Source organism: Monodelphis domestica, chromosome 2, assembly GCF_027887165.1.
Source record: "Monodelphis domestica isolate mMonDom1 chromosome 2, mMonDom1.pri, whole genome shotgun sequence".
Taxonomy (NCBI): domain Eukaryota; kingdom Metazoa; phylum Chordata; class Mammalia; order Didelphimorphia; family Didelphidae; genus Monodelphis; species Monodelphis domestica.
This window is the reverse complement of record NC_077228.1, coordinates 279848283-279864739: the sequence shown is the minus strand read 5'-3', so window position 1 is coordinate 279864739 and position 16457 is coordinate 279848283. Positions and strand designations below refer to the sequence as shown.

At 37.9% G+C, this 16457-nt stretch overlaps 1 protein-coding gene across 2 annotated transcripts in view; it reads right to left on the bottom strand.

The window, feature by feature from the left end:
- The window catches only part of DAAM2 (dishevelled associated activator of morphogenesis 2), a 158104-nt gene extending 142004 nt beyond the window's left edge, over positions 1–16100 (bottom strand). For both annotated transcript variants that reach the window (XM_056818179.1, XM_056818182.1), the window contains exon 1: positions 15602–16100. The gene's annotated coding sequence lies outside the window, so the exon portion shown is untranslated. The remainder of the gene's footprint in view (positions 1–15601) is intronic.
- Positions 16101–16457: the final 357 nt, after the last annotated feature.

Below are 16457 nucleotides of genomic sequence, written 5' to 3'. Positions count from 1 at the left end.
CTTTTCCCCACGAGTATGTACATGTTTCTTCAGGGAACTGGGTACTAGAAGAAAGATAGCTCAATGTAACCCATTCCCATTTTTTATAACATAAAGGGCATGTTCTAGTAATGGTGGACCAGCATCATCTTTAAGTATGATCATTTTTCTCTTTACTACAGAACCCAGTTCTGCAAATAAAGTGGTAGTGATGATGGTGATGATAATTAGAGAATATATTTAGAATTGGAAGGGACCTAGAGATTGAACTTCCTCATTTTACAGATGAAAAAACTAAGGCAAAGTTAAATGACTTCCCAAGAGTAACAGCTATTAAGTGTCTGAGGTTGGATTTAAATCCTGGACTTTCTGATTACAAGCCTATGGCCCTATCCACCTTATCAAGGGTGCAAGTGTCAAAGACAACTCGGATCATTCCCTCCACACACTATTTCCTAGAAGGCAAACAGCTCTTTAACCATCAGAGTAGAGTTAAGAGGAAACATAATGATGTAATCTAGGTTACAACCAGTGGGTACCTTACTAGTCAAAGCAAATTAAACAAAAGAATATATGAGTTTCCTGGTCTCTCAAAGCTTAACAGGGGATTCTCATAGTTATCTGCTTCTTCATGTCTCTCTTTATTCATTCTTGACATATGTTCCAAAGATCTGTGACTTTGCTTATATTAGAATTCTCTTTACCAACAAAGATTGCAACCTGTTTATAGTAGTCAATAAATCTTAGAAAGTCCCTGGAAGCTCAAAGAGTTTAAATGATTCACTCATAGCTAAGTAGTTGGCAAGAGACAGATAGAATTTGAATTCTAGTTTTACTGACTTGAGGTCCATCACTCTGCCACTATTCCAGGGGGATAACTGGTGCAATGGATATAATGCTGGATCTGGAGTCAGGAAGACCTCCAGTTCCAATTTATCTTCAGACACTTACTAGCTGTGTGACCCTGAACAATTCACATCATCTTTATTTGCTTCAGTTTATTCATCTGCAAAATGGGATTGAGAATAGCATCTAACTTCCATTGTTGCAGGGAGAATAAAATGAGATATATACAAAGCATTTTGTAAACTGTAAAATGCATATAAATTCTAGATATTATTACAATGATTATTATTATGCATGATGATTTCTGACCCTGAATATGTACATTTATAACATTAATTCAATGGCATTAAGTCCCCAGCATGTGCAATAAACTGTTGAAGGGGTCAAAAACAAAAAGGACATAGTAGGTGTCCTACAATCAAGTAGGAGTTAGAAGACCTGTACATAGACAAATATAAGTCAGTGAATGAATAGGAAAAGAATAAATTCTCATGCCATGAAATGAAAGGGAAATTATTTTCCAAATGAGGGGGTTCTTAACTACATTTTGGTTTCACATTTATTCTCACAGTATGTATGCAGAATCATAGAATCTTAGAATATTAGAACTGGAAGGACATTTGGAGATCCTCTAATCTAATTTTATTATTTAAGTTTTCTACACTTATTTAAGATTTCTTCATTTCCTAGCAAATAATCAGTTTTTATAAAGTATCATATGATGAGGGGAAAATATGGATATTCCTTAATATTTCCAACCAGAAGTCACCATGAAGTCCTTTCAAAACTTCTTTGACAATTATTTTTGCTCTTTATTTCCTTTTAAAAAATATTTCAATTTGATTTCTCCATCTCTGTAAAAGGAATATTAAATTGTCTTTTACAATTATGCTCTATTAATTTCTTTTTTGGCAATCCAGTTAGATTTTCTTTTCAAAACTTTCTATATTATGGCATCTGGTAGATATATATATGTATATATGTACATATATATATAATTATGATATTATTTCATTGTCTATATTGCCTTTAAGCATAATATAGTTTCTCAGTTTATCCTGATAGTGTTAATTTTTATTGTTGTCTTATCTTGGATCATGAGTTCAACTTCTATGATTTATAATTATCTAAAGAATAATGAATTTTGTTAAAGTTCCTCTTTTTTCACTTAGCTTGTGCATTTGTTTTAAATATCTTTATTGTGTAGAACAAATTGCTGGAGTTTCTTTTAAATCCATTCTGCATTTATTTCACTTTATTAAGGTTTTCAATCTATTCACATTTAAGGTTATAATCATTAGGGCGATGTTTTCCTCAATTTTGTATGATTTTGTATGATTTTTTGTATGATTCTTTTTTTAATTCTCTTTTAAGTCAGAATGTAATCCCTGTAATTTGTTTAATTTACATTAATTTGATTCCAGTGAAATTCCATAGACTTTTACCTCTACCACTCATTAATTTTTTTGAGCCCAAATCCTAAGATAAGTCTTGACTCTAGGCCCAGTACTCTCACCCTTTTACCACCTAGCTCTCCTGAAATCATTGCCATATCTAGATCAAAATAATGAAAATATTAAATTATGATTTAACATTTTCTTGCTAAGTGTACTTACCTTTCTCTTATTGATATTTGACAGCTCTATTCTGTTCATCTCTGATTTCTTTGTAAGAAAAGATAAATTCCCCCATCTTGCTGAGCATCTACCTTTTTTCATTGATGATTAGGCTCATATTTACAGAATAGTATTAACTTTATATTTTAAATGTCCATTTATTAAACTTTGTTGCTTCCTTTGCCTATTACAATATCATACCCTTATTATTCTATTAATTCTTCATAAATAAGAAGCCTTGAATTATTGATTGATTTTCCTTCATAGGTAAATGGCTTTCTCCCAGCTGCTTATAATATTTTTGTTTGATCTTGATATTATAACATTTGATGAGTATATTTCTTAATGAACTAAACTTGGAGTATATCTCTCTGTTTGGTATCCTAGAGATTCTATAAATCTGTAATTTTCCATCTGTTTATAATATTTCTGTGAAATTAAAAAAACTAGTACAAGAAACATTTTTTAGGCTTTTTATTTCATTATATTTGGAAAATCTACAATGTTTAGATGGCTTCTATATAGTCAAACTTCATGGTCAATAATTTTAACTTTTATAGAACTCATGTATTTTTTCATTCTTAAAAATTCTACTCTGTCAGACATTCTTCCATTCTGGATTTTTGTGTTTCAATTCTTCCACTGTTCCTACAGAGCACTTACTATTTTGAAAAGATTTTCTGTTGTATAGTTATCTACTCTCATTTGTCTTTCTGATTTCTTCCTTATGATTTCAGATATCTACTTTTCCTTCCATTCTTATTTGGTGGATGTATTTAACTTATTTATTTCTCTTCATAGAAGTTTCAGACTTTTTTTTAAAGCTGTTTTCCCATTACAATTTCAGGAAATCACATAAAATTTTTCACTTTGCTTTCTATTTCACCAAGGATTTTTGAGTCTGTAGCATTTATTGTATGTGCCCTTTTCTAGACATTTTACTCATTTTCCCTTCTTGATCATGTCACTTCTGATTTATCTATAAAGCTCTTCTTGTTATGTAACCTTTCCCATCCCTTCCTTATGTTTGCTATTATTATTTGTTTTCTTTCCCATTATATGCATTACTTTCTGCTTTGGAAGAGGGTTGGGATTAGATATGAACTCTTAGTCATCAACTTTTAGAAGTTCTCATTTCTCTACTTTTAGTTGTTGTCTTCAGTTTATTTGGTGCTTTTAAAGTTGTTTGGGGGAGTTTAGTGGAGTTTAACTTATTCTCAAACTGTCTCATCTGCCTATCTGCTTTAGATAATATTGGATAAAACCACATTTTGCTTGTGTTCCTTATCATTCAGAGCTGCCTGTGTTATTTTTTTCCAGACCATTCAGACTGGATGAATTCAATGATCTCCCTCTTTTTAGGGGTCATTACTGAGGACAACTCGGCATGTGTCCAGTGAAAAGCATGAGGAGTGGGAGTACTAAGGAGGCACATCTAGGCATAGTGGGATAATAACTTAGCCTTCTACTTTCTGCAGGTATTTCCTAGTGGGGCGTTTTTTCTTTCCTCTTCCTATTTTCATTATAGTTCTTAGTTCTTCCCTTGGCACATTTCTTGCTGTTCTGAGGTGGTGAGAATGGGATCAAGCCTAATATATGACTTTTTGCTCAACCATCTAGTACAGGCTTACCATTTTTTAAATGAAAATATTGAGATCCAGAGAGGGAGAGGAATTTCACCAGGGCCACAGAGGAAGCAAGTGTTAGAGATGAAACTCAAACCTAGTTCTTGACTCCAAATTTAGGGTTTTTTCTAGGAACCCTGAGCTTACCTCCAAGAATACTGATCAATCCTTTTAAGCAAGAGCTACATTAATAAATAATAATTTTGACCAACAGAAACAGCAGTAGTAGATGTCCTTCTCTGCCAATATAAGTATCCTCCAAATGAATGAATAGCAACTGATAGTGCACAGTAAACAGCATAGTACCACTTCAAAAGAAGCTGTTGTAATCAGGCCCTATCATTATGATGATGAAGATCTTTCTGGAGTAATTTGGGCCCTCTTGTCTCTTTGACAATCCAAAATGAACAAACTATATTTGCCACTTTGGCTAATTATAAATACTGTTTCTATTATTGGAAAAATATTAAATATTACCTTCCATTCACTTCACTCTGTCACTTCTCTTCCCTTCTCTAGGAAATCTAAGTTAGGGTAAGAGTGAATAGAAGGAGAATTAACTTCAACCTCAAGTAATTTGATTTAGTATATTAACTTGGGTTCATCAAGTTTAAAATCGTAGAGGAAAACTTAATTTTACAGTAAATCTGGACTTTTGGCTCAGAAAGGCTGCTAAGGGTAAAGTGTTTAAAACACACTAGAGATGACCTATTGGGACAAAAGGAGTAATAATCAAGTGTCTACCACAAGAAACAATCAGATTTGGCAGGAACATCCCAGGTGATGACGTAAACTCTGAATCTGAATATAAAGACAGTTTCCAGAGGGACAGAAGGCTGGGTACCACAGACTCCCTTAGGACTGCACTCTTTGCTTTACAGAACCAAGAACAATTAGTCTCTGAGGAACTCCCAAAGGTCAACTGTTCTAGTCCCTATCTCCAGGAAAATTACAAGTAAGCCTTCCAACCATTCTGGACCCTAAAAACTATGCTAGGTATTGACTCAAATAAAGTATTGAGGATATTGGTACAAAGGTGATAAAGGGAAAGTCAAATGTCTTATCTCATCTAGCTATGGTATGACTGCATTTAGGGGAAAACCAGATAATGGCTAGAATACATTCAAGATAGAACACAAAGTCTAACCTGAACATAAATGCCAAAGCGAGGGAGGTGAATAAATGATCTTTTTGTTTTAGGATATAGCCAAGACAATCCTCCAAAGCTCATTTGTTAAATATTCTTCCAAAAATCATTTATCTTTTGTCTAAGCCATATTTTGCTAATGCTTTTGATTAATGTTTATTGTTCAATTAATTCAATCCTGTATGATTCTTCATGATCCCATTCTTGAGCTCTTCCATATTTTCTTTCATTTCCCACCAGTTCAATTCCTATTAGAATCCTTTTTGACATCTCCTTCATGCCCCTATCCTGAGTACCCTCACCCTTCCCCTCTTCTGCTTTTCAGCTTCCTTTTGTGTATTGTCTTCCCCCACTAGATTGCAAAGGCAAAAATTATCTCTGCTTTTATTTCTACTGATATCATCAGAGTTTAGCATAGGGACTGGCACATGGGAGATGCTTAATAAATGTTCATTGACTGACTGACTTTCTGACCCATAATATGTGCCTTTCCTAGCATGACCTTCATTCATTTTTTTAACCCTTACTTTATGGCTTGGTACAAACTCTAACACAGAAGGGGAAGGGCTAGACATATGAGGTTAAGTAACTTAGCCAGGGTCACACAGCTAGGAAGAGTCTGAAGTAAGATTTGAATGCAGGTCCTCCAGTCTCCAGGGCTGGTGTTCTATCCATGGTGCCACCTAGCTGTCCCCATGACTCAATCTTATAGATTAGGATTTGGACCCTAGATCTACTTAATTCCTCTTCCAATTAGTTCCAGTTCTAGATATACTCTAGATTCTTGCTTCTGAATCTTTATACTCTTGCCTTAAATCTTAAAATAAGTTTCTTTTTTTTTTCTTGGTCCTTGATTCTACTGAATGCCTCCTGGTAGTCGGAGCCAAGTAGAGGAGCCTGAGTTAATAGTTGAAGCCTCCCCAGGAGGTAGCTGTAAGTAGTTTGGGCCTCCTTCAGACCAGGATTTACACAGATTAGCTGGTAACTAAAATGAGGACATCTGATCTAAAATTTTAGAACTTGGGAAAACCTGCTAGAAAAGGACTTACATCTTGGGGCTGAGATATCTGAGCTCCATTTGATTCTCTTCCATAAGTTAAACAGGAACATGTTTGTTTGGTGACACAGACAAATATCTAAATCTATGAATGTGCTTAAACACAAAAAAAGAAAATACTGAAAGTCATTTCTCAGATCTATCATGAAGACACCAGGAAAGTATTAATGAAAAGGAATATAAAGTGCTAAACTGCTCAAAACTGTTTTTTCTTGGTGGCACCATGGGCTGGGCCTGGAGGCAGGAATATTCATTTTTCTGAATTCAAATATCACCTTTGACATTCATGAGTTATGTGACCTTCAACAAGTCACTTAACTGCTATTTACCTTGGTTTCCTCATCTGTAAAATAAGCTGGAGAAGGAAGTGGCAAACCATTCCAGTATCTTTGCCAAGAAAACCCCAGATGGGATCACAAAGAGTTGGACATGACTAAAATGACTGAACTACAACAACTTTTTCCTAAATAAAATAACATTTAAAAAACACCACAAAATGATTTAGACGAATAAGCACAAATGAATGCAGTATTATCATTGCAATGAGGAGACTGAGAGAGAAAATTTACTAGTGGATTTTTCTACCACCTTTGTGCTAACCACACAAAAATCACAGATTTTTTTTTTATCCTTAGGTATGGCATGATGTGAAACAAAGATGGCAGCCTAGCCTTCTTAACTTCATTTAGCTCTTTTATTCTTGCCCTCAGGTTGATTTACATGCCCATCAGGGAGTATTACAGAAGCTGAAAGGAGGCTCACATCTCATCCCTTTCACACAAGGTTCCCCTTAACTCCCATGATGTTTTTGTGAAGACTGAAGATACAGACAGGCAATAAAGTATTTGACTGCAATTCAAAGGAATTTTCCAAAGTCAAATAATTGGCTGAGGCCATTCAAATCTACACCAAAGGAAGAGCAATAAAAATAATTGTCTTAAATTTAGACTGGAACTTCTGATGACTTTTGTTCACTATTTGGTATGTAGCTCTAGCTTATGTTCTCTAGAGCCTTTAACCCTTCCTTTCCAGGAAGATACTATAGTTATGACACCATAGCAGACAGAAGAAACTAGTTGGTAATAAAGTTACAAAGCTGGTAATAAAAAGATTAATTAATGACTAATAACTAATGAGTCTGATAGTAGCAGAGAGCAGCCTAGTGACCCTAGGAAAAGTGAAGCTATTCAGCAGAGAATGGAGATAATGAGAATAAAACTATTTCATCACCAGAGGATGGAAGCAAGCCTGTCTTGTGGAGGAGAATTATTCTTCCACGTATGTAGACTGGTCACACATGTATGTGACATTCATGGACAAATATGCCTTTTACTTGTGTGCCCTCCTAATTGATAGTGTGATAACCTGTGGGAAAAATCTATCCCATTTGTGCTTGGAGATTCTTTTTTGCCTCTTGATTTATTATGCTCTTTGACTAAATATCCTTTGCTTTGAACTAAGGTGCCCTCTGTCCTTGTGAAAGGAAGCACATTGACGGGATTGATTGATCTCGAGTTTTGAAAGGATTCCAACCTTACAGACTACCTCAGCCCCAGAGTGACTTTCTGGAAATGCATATTACAGGGAGGTATGGGAAGAAAGAGCCCAGGTGTTATTCACACTTGTACCGTGGTATTTTAATGCTACATTTGAAAATCCTTACAGCCAGGAAGAAAGAAAGAAAGAAAGAAAGAAAGAAAGAAAGAAAGAAAGAAAGAAAGAAAGAAAGAAAGAAAGAAAGAAAGAAAGAAAGAAAGAAAGAAAGAAAGAAAGAAAGAAAGAAAGAAAGAAAGAAAGAAAGAAAGGAAGGAAGGAAGGAAGGAAGGAAGGAAGGAAGGAAGGAAGGAAGGAAGGAAGGAAGGAAGAAAGAAAGAAAGAAAGGAAGAAAGGAAGAAAGGAAGGAAGGAAGGAAGGAAGGAAGGAAGGAAGGAAGGAAGGAAGGAAGGAAGGAAGGAAGGAAGGAAGGAAGGAAGGAAGGAAGGAAAGAAGGAAGGAAGGAAGGAAAGAAGGAAGGAAGGAAGGAAGGAAAGAAAGAAAACAATGAGAAGAGATGGAAAAGCACATCTTGCCATTAGAGCTAGATTTACTCATTCCTTGACTAGAACAGCTCTGGAGAAGTTGGCCATTAGCTAAATCTCTTAAAAAGCTGAAAAGTCATCCCAGGACATGGTTACAGTGGAAACTTGAATAAAAGCAAATGTGTACTTCAAAGACATAGACATAAATGTCAATGTGAAGGATCTCTTAGACGACACTGAATAGGCCAGGAAAGTCTATAACTGCTCCCTCAGCAAGAGAACAGTTTAATACTACTCTCATTCCCTACTCTCCCTCGCCTTGGTGTAGATGAGGGAGAAGAGGAAATTCAAGCCAAATTCTCTATCCCTGATGCCACCCCTGCAAGAAGATAGATATGTGGGTCTAAATCTTTTAATTCATTCAATCCCAAGAAAATCTCTTCCGTACTTGATTCTGAGCACCATTCTCAGACACTGGTGGGTCTCTTCTATCCCCAGGCCAATTCCAGATCCTAGACAGCTGTGGTAATGCTAACCCAGGTTAAGTGACTACTGTACTCAAGGTGTCTTACCCCTTCCTTCCCCTCCTCTTCCTGAGGGCAAATCTGGCCTCAGATACCTACTAGCTGAGTGAGCCTGGATAAACTATTTAACCCTGTTGGCCTCAATTATTCATCTGTAAAATGAACTGAAGAAAGAAATGGCAAACCACTCCAGGATCTTTGCCAAGAAAACCTCAAATGGGGTCACAACGAGTTAGACATGACTGAATCAAAAGAATTTCATTTGAACCTTGGAATAGCCTTGCTAACTCTCTAGTATGGAGATTATTGCTCCCATTTGACACATGAAAAAACTGAGGCTTACAGGAGTGAAAGTAGTTTGCCTGAGGATATAGAGTTAAAAAAAGAGAATACCAAATTCTCAGCAGAACTGGTTCTCAAATCCTGCTATCCGGACACTAGCTCTGGCCCTATATTTATTCACTGTGATACAATTTCTCCTGGTTATAAAGGGCAAGTTGGGGCTAACTTTAACCTCAGAAAAAATGCAAAGCATTCTTTTTTCATTTAAAAACCCCTTAACTTCTATCTTAGAATTGATAATAAGTATTGCTTTTAAGGCAGAAGAGCAGTAAGGGCTAGGCAATGGGGGTTAAGTGACTTGCCCAAGGTCACATAGCTAGGAAGTATCTGAGGCCAGATTTCAACCCAGGACCTCCTGTCTGGGCCTGGCTTTCAATCCACTGAGCCACCCAGCTGCTCCCCACCCCAGTCTTCTTATACCTTACTCCCCCAGCCCCCACCCTCATATGCTATAGTTCAGTGACACTGGCCCCCTTGCTTTTCCTCCACAAGACACTCCATTGACACAAACTATGGCCTTTCACTGGCTGTACCTCCAGACCTTTACTTCTTTTTGTCCTCATCTCTGCCTCTTGGCTTCCAGGGCTCCCTTCACATAAAATCTCATCTTCTTTAAGAAGCCTCTCCTGGCCTTCCTTAACACTAGTGCCTTCTCTTTGAAAGTATCTCCGAATTTATCCTATCTATATCTTGTTCTTATATAGTTATTTACATAGTGTCTCCCCTCCATTAGATGATGAGTTTTTTGAGGAGCTGTTTTTGCCTTTCTTTGCATGTCTAGCTCTTTGCTTGGCAAATGTTGTTATGTCATGTCTGACTCTTTGTGACCCCATCTGGGGATTTCTTCGCAAAGACACTGACTGAGTAGTTTGTCATTTCCTTCTCCAGCTCATTTTATAGATGAAGAAACTGAGGCAAACAAGGTGAAGTGATTTGTTCAGAGTCTCCTGGCTAGTAAGTTTCTCAGACCAGATCTGAACTCAGGAAGATGAGTTTTTCTGACTGCAAGCCTGGGATCCTATTCACTGTACTACCTACCTGCCATCTAGCATATGGTAGGTTCTTAATAAATGTTGACTTTACTAGACTACTAAGTGCCAAACACTCTGCAAGGTACTTGGAATATCAGTAGAAAGAATGAGTCCATCCTTACTCTTTAGGAGTTTCTGTTCCATGGGGAAGCAAGTATATGCATTAAATAAAAATAATGGCTCTTAGTTAAGGGCTTCAGGAAAGACTTCATGTAGAAGGCAGTACTTGACCTGATCCTTGAAGGAAGAGAGCAATTCTGCAAGTCACAAGTGAGAAGAGAATCGATTACCAATATAGAGTGTAGACAGTGTGAAGGCATGAAGGTGAGAGATAGACTGTCATGTGTGAGAAACAGAGAGAAGACTACTGTGGCTGGACTTCAGAGCGTAGAAGGAAGAATGATGGGTTATGAGACCAAAAAGATAGGAGGTGGTTGTTTAAAAAGCTAAACAAAGGAGTTTATATTTTATCCAAGAGGAAATGGGGAGCCATATAAGTTTTTTGGGTGGGAGAGTGACATAATCAGATTGACACAAGGAAAAATAATTCTGGAAGGTGTGCAGAACATGGACCGGAATGGGAGAGGCTTTAGGCTTGGTTCTTGATTAGGAAGATATTATAACAATTTTAGTGAGACATGATAAGAACCTGTGGGTACAGTGAAAGAGACAGGTAGCAGAGCAAAAAGGGGCAAAAATTGGTCATTGACTGGAGATTTTGGGGGAAAAAATAATGACCTTTAATTTGGACATGCTGAGTTTGAGATATCCATGGCAAATTTGTTTTGAAATGTCCAGTGGTTGTCTAGATAATATATTCCAAACAGAAGAGACCTCTTACATCTAGGAAATGCCTTTTTGTAACTACAGTTATTCTTTCCACATTGCAACTTTTCCCATAGTGGTTTTGACATATCTCAGGTTGTCATAAGAAATTAAATGGGAATTTTGCTAGAGTTTTGTGGAAGCCACACGTGACACAAGAAAGCTGGTAGATGACATAGAAAACTCAAAAGTGCATGTTTAACCAAAAATTTACAATTATGTACTTTAAAGACTCTATAAAAGAAAAAAAAATTCACACTTCTTTAGTATGAAAGGAAGACCAAAAATGTTTACCAGATTTTCTAGATTGGCAATTCAATGCGAAAGAGTTAACCATACCAAGATAGGTCAGGATCCCATTGACTCTCCTGTGGAACCACACCAGCAAAAAAGTCAATGCCAAGACACATCCTTTTTCCCATACCCTTTACCCTTGACATTAGCTGAGAATGTATGAACCTAAAGCAGGACTATTATGGAAGTTCAATTAAAATATTATCAGTTGTCTATTTTTGTTAATATAAGATAAAAAGCACCATTTCATGGGTCAGAGGACCAAGATTCAAATTCCACTTTTGTCAATGCTTGAATGAATTTAGCAAGTCACTTAATCTCCTTGGGTCTCAGTTTCTTATTCGATATAATAAAATGGTTGATTCAGTGGCCTCCAAGTACCAATCTAGAATAGTTCTATGAATCTATGATCCACTGACAAGTGTCCCAGACCAACAACTATTCATTTCTCGTCCATTTTATCTACCTTTAGCATGTCTTTCTATGGTCATATCTTTGTTTATTACTCCAATTCAAGATTATTTAATGATGAAAGCATCTATCTTGTCTCATGTAACATGAGCTTTTTGTCGGGTTAGTGGTAGAAGATTAGGGAGCATGAACAATTCTCATTGGAAAGAGGACCCTCCTAAGTTCTTATATATTCTCTTCCTACTTGTCCACACCCAACTTACCATGTTCATACCATGTGATCTTGTATTCCTGAACCAGCTCTCTTTTTCTAGGTACTAACCCTTCTAAAAATTTTCTGTGCCCTCTTTGACTCTATAGAACACCAGTCTTTGCTTCCATTGCTACTCAAGGTGGGAAAAAAACCTTTGTCTCAATATCAACTCTTACCAGATTTTGATGTTTTATCAGAGAGTTAAATTCATTCTTTTGGAACCAGAGAGCCATCATGAAGTCAATCAAGAATTTATTAAGTGCCTACTCTTTGTCAAGCACTGTGCTAAGGCCTGGGATAGAAAGAAAGGTAGCAAAGAAAGGATATGAAGCCCTTGTTCTCAAAGAGCTCACATTCTAATAATTGGAAGAAACTTGCAAACAACTGCATCCAAACAACCTGTAAACAGGATACATAGGAAATAATTAACAGGGGAAAGGCACTAAAATAAACAGGGATGGGGGAAGGCTGCCTGTAAAAAGTGGGATTTTAGTTAGATCTTATTTTCTAAATCCGTATCTTCCATCTTAGAATAAATAATAAATATTGGTTCCAAAGCAGAAGAGCAGTAAGGGCTAAGCAATTGAGGTTAAATGACTTCCCCAGGGTCACACAGCTAAGATGTACCTGAGGTCATATTTGAATGCAAGACCTTCCATCTCCAGGCCTAGCTCTCCATCCACTGAGTCACCTCACTGCCCCTTTAGTTAGATCTTGAAGGAAGTGAGAGAAGTCAAGAGATGGAAATGAGGATGGAAAGAATCCATTCATGGAGAGCAGAAAATACTTGAATCCAAGAACAGCAAAGTCACTGTGTCCAGTGTCATGGGATTAAAAGTAGTTGAGGGGGTGTAAAGTATTAGAAGACTGGAAATTGGGAAGGTATAAGTTATAAAGGGTTTTTTTAAACACTTTCCTTCTGTCTTGGAATCAATACTCTGTATTGGTTCCAAGGTAGAAGAGCGGTAAGGGCTTGGCAATGGGGGTTAAGTGACTTGCCCAGGATCACAGAGGTGGGAAGTATCTGAATCCAGATTTGAACCCAGGACCTCCTATCTCTAGGCCTGGCTCTCAATCCACTGAGCTACCCAGCTGCTCCCTATAAAGGGTTTTGAATACTGAACAGAGGAGTTTAAATTAGATCCTAGAGCTAATAGAGAGTCACTAGAATTTAATAGGAAGAGATAACATGACAGTGCCTGTGAATTCAGATAATTACTTTAAGCCATTGAATCAAAAATGAACTGGGCAAGGCAAACTACAGACTAATACAATAGTGCTGAGCGTGAAGGCACGAGGATCCACACCAGAGTGGTAGCAATATCAGAGGAGAGAAAGAAATATATTTCCAAGATGTTACAAAGTTAAAATCAATAGACCTTGGCAACAGATTTGATATGGGGAGTGAGGAATCAAGGATGACAACTTGGTTTTGATTCCAGGGATCCAGGAAGAGAGTGATACCTTCAGTAGTAAAAGGGTAGTTTCTAAAGGGGGAGTATTTGGAAAGAAAGATAATGAGTTCACTTTTGGATATGGTAACTAAAATGTCTATTGGACATCTAGCTCAAGATGTTCAATGGACAGTAGAGACACGGTTTGGCATAACTTGAATGAATAGCTTCTCAACATTACTCCCCTTAATGGATGGGTTAATTTGCGCACTCACACTCATCTCTTCCCAACCCCTTCTTCCCATCATATACCCACACATACATGGGCACATTACCCCAAAGAGACACATGAATGTATGAGTGCCAATACCCACATACCCATTTTCACACATCATACTTTCATTTGGCTTCTAAACACCCAAATGGCAATGCCTTCTAGGACTTGAAATAGTGTATGATTTCTATTTAACTTCTCTCATTCTGAGAAATAAAAAACACTTGGTATTATTTTTAAAACAATGCTAGTCCAAAGCAGTTCAGGACACAAATCCGCTTGTTGGAATTTCTTCCCAAGTCTAAGACACGAGAAGAATCTAGTAAATTTTCTAATCAATGAATCCAAAAGATACTAACTAGCAACTCCCTTGGGTTCCCCTCCCACCACCAAATCTTTTGTTGCAAAATGCCAAACCAGAAAGAAATTCTCCTAGATGAAAGCTGAAAATAATCTCTTCTGTGGTCTCTTGTTTGTTCAAACTGACTACTGACATCGAAGAGCAGTGCATTGTGAAATCATGGCCCAGTCCATTTTTACCGCTCTTCTATACTGGGTAAAAACTTGTTTCTTTCATTTTAAGTCCTAAGGTAAATCCTCTTCTTCAGAAAAACCTGTCTTCAAAAGCAGCTCCAAAAACAGACACCAAACTGAGGAGTTTAGGTGGGGTTGGTAGGAAATCAAGGGAAATGTTAAAACCTTTACATATTTAAGGATGCCACTCTTCTCAGATGTAATTTAGGGCAAATTACAAGAATTCCTCCATCTATTCCTCTGCGAAATTATTCTTGCATCAATCATAGTATGGTGGATGAGTGTACAAGGCAGAGGGAAGGGTTAACTAAGCCCAGACCTCAGCAATCTGTGTTCAATTTTGATAAAAATCTTTCTCTCCACCCCACAGCTCAGATACTTCTCTTTATGTTACAGGCTCACATCTTGTTTGGGGCACTGCACACTCCCCGGGGTACCCAGCACCCACACTGCTGTGGGACAGATGTGGCAGAGACATCCAACCCACTCCCTCCCTTCTGGGGATCTAGTCTGTGCCAGAGTCTCTGCCACCTCCTCCTCCTCTTCTTTTTCTTCTTCTCTTCCTCCTCCTCTTTCCTCTTCTTTTTCTTCCCCCTCCTCCATTTCTTTCTCTTCCCCCTCCTCTTCCTCACAAATTACCTGTCCCCAAACCAATTCCTTCCTTAAATACATTACAATACAAATTCCCCTTTATGTCAAATCCAAAGGACAAAGTTATGAAGTAGCTAACTGGGGATGCTATCCTTATAAACTCAAGAAGCTTATTCCTAAATGTCTTTTCCCTTCCCCAGTCCCTGGCATTCTTCCTCCTGAGTAGCTTGAAGCCATGGGATCATACTAAAGAAAGCTTCCACTACCACCAAGAGGGAAAACAGATACTGCTTACTCTAACCCATCTGCTGTCAAGACAACTTGGGCATGGCTCCGAGTTGAGTCCGGAAAGAGTTAAAACTCAACCAACCCAAGGAGCCAGTTGGGGACCCTGAACTGGGGAAAGCCGCAGGAAAGTTGCCAGTTTTTAGGGGTTGGGAGAGTTCATTTTGGGTTGACGCTTCTGTGACAATCAGGGAATCATATTTCAAATCCACAAATCTTTCTCTCTCCCTCTCCTCTTAAAGTTTTCCAAAGGCATTTCTTTTATACAAATGTGCCAACACGTACACACATACACACACACACACACACACACACACACACACACACACACACACACACACAGAGTGGCAGAGCCCCAAATGTCCATAGCTCCTGTGTACCCTTAGAAGAAACAAAACAGCTTGCCCATAATAGAGCGATGTTTTCCAATCCCTCTCACCATCATAAAGAAAGTTTTTAAAAAGAGACATCCCCTGAATGTTGCCCCTCATTTCCGCCCCCATCCTCCCAACGGCATGAACCAGAGACCAGAGTGGCTGTGGCTGTCGCACTTACCCTGTGTATCCCATGGCTTCGTTCTGGCCCCCGATTTCTGTAGTCCTATAATCCACACAGAGTGCCTCTTGTCCTTCTCCTCCTCCTCCTCCTCTTTCCTCTCTGTGCTGTACAGTACTCAGATTGAAACCACTGCTGTTTTCACTTTCAGACCAACCTCTCTTCTCTCTCTTCGCCCTCCCTCCCCGCCTCTGACGTCAGGCTGCCTTGGAGAGATATTTATGGCAAGGATAGTCTAAAGTTTCCCTAGGTAGACTTCTGATCGCAGTTCCTTGGGATTTGTAATTTTCACACTTTTAGATAGAAAAACCCCACAAAGAAGGAAAAAGACGGAGGGAGGAAGCAGTGGGACAGACAATGAGGGCAACTGTTTAAAACTCTGGCAAAGGGACTCCCTACTCTGTCTCTTTCTTGAAACCACTTTGGGGTCAAAGAGGCAAAAATTAAATCCTAAAATATATTCCTCTTTAGTATATCTCTGCAATTCAGAAAAGCTACTGCTACAAGACCCACTCAGGACACGCAAGTGCTTTTGGCTCTGGGAAATACCCTCCTCTCCATGAATATTTCCCAGCAAGGTGTGAAGGAAAGACAAGAAGCAAAAGAGAACAGCCAATTAGAAGTTCTGATCCACATCCAAATACTTTCCCGTATTTTTGCTGAGGAGTGCTTGTCTGCAGCAAACACCAAAGCAAAGAATTAAATATTTAAGTCCATTTTTATTAAGCTGCTCTAAACTTAACACCTCTGATTTTTTTTTTTTTTACTGGAGAAATTCTGCTTAGATCTAGTCATCAATCTGCCTTTAGCAGCTGTGGATTCAGTTTGTTTTATATTTTCTTGTACTTGTTTATGT